We start from the raw sequence: 1,287 nt of genomic DNA, 5'->3' as shown, positions 1-1,287 counted from the left end.
CCTCACTTGGCCAAGCCAACCTTGCAGTGTGGGGTAGAGAGCACTGGATCCGGAGTCTGGGTCTGTGCTCTGCCTTGGGTGTTCTGCGTGACCTTTGGAGAGTCTCTTCACCTTTCTGGGCCTCATCTCTCTGGGCCTCAGTTTTTCCATCTGTAAAAGGAAGCAAGAGGATGGTGGTGAAGGTGTGCCTAGCGGTAGAGAACTGCCTCTCATGCCCATCTCCTAGCTCCATGGTAGGCGCATTCCTTCTTTGCAGAGTTTACTCTAAATTAGAACTTTCTTCTCTGCCCTCCCTGTCAAGCCACTTTACAGATCACTGGTCCCAAACCCAGCTCTGGTGGTCTGGAATTGGAACTCACCCACACTCCCAAGAAGGTCCTACTGTAAGATCTAGGCCCAACTATCTTTCCTTCCTCACCCTCCTAGCCCCAAGCCAAAGGCTAAGACGCCCCCCCCACCAGGTGGGGCTCCACCACTAGAGGGCGCCCACCTCCCCCAAACATGATTAAAAAAACAAAACGGAACAAGGCTTACCCCTAACTAAACTTACTGGTAACAGCAGTTACTGAGTGTGTATTATGTGTCAGGTGCTGTATTAATCCCTACAACACCCTAGGAGGTAGATAGTGCCGTCATCCCCATCCCTGCCTAACAGATAATTAACTGAGGTCTGGAGAACTGAAATGACCCAACCAAGGTCACCCAGCAGAATACTGACAGAGGTGGGCCCAGCATCCATGTCCAAGCAGGGTCAACCCCAGGCTCAGTGGTCTCCAGCATCAGCTGTCATGGTGGGGGATGATGGCTAGGAAGGAAACTAGAGGTTGGGGTTAGGACTGATGTGATCAGAGACTATCAAAACAAAGTGTTGTAATCTCTAAAAACCATTCATCAGGTTCTTTTAATAGTTGGTTACCTCTATGGAGCCCTCATGATGTGCCAGGCACAATCCCGAGCATTCTGCATACATGATCTCACCTAATACTTGAAACAATCCAATGGGGATGGATATATTCTGGCATTATTTCCATTTCACAGAGAGGGAGACTGAGGCTCAATGAAGTAAACTGTTTGCTCAAGCTTACTCATTTGAACTCAGATCTGTTTGCCTATGGAGATTGTGACTCTTCACTTTGCCTCTATGCTGCCTCTCTCCCATTAGAGGAATCTTCTTCAAAATCCCAATATTTAAGAGGTGAAAGTGGGTGGAAGCAGAGGAGGTCAGGGTGTAGAAGCTCACAGTTCCCCAGCCTACAGTTTGAGAACCACTGATGGAATGCACCCCTT

This window comes from Otolemur garnettii, unplaced genomic scaffold (genome assembly GCF_000181295.1).
Source record: "Otolemur garnettii isolate 467f Iridium unplaced genomic scaffold, OtoGar3 scaffold00003, whole genome shotgun sequence".
Lineage (NCBI taxonomy): Eukaryota > Metazoa > Chordata > Mammalia > Primates > Galagidae > Otolemur > Otolemur garnettii.
Note: the sequence above shows the minus strand (reverse complement) of the source record.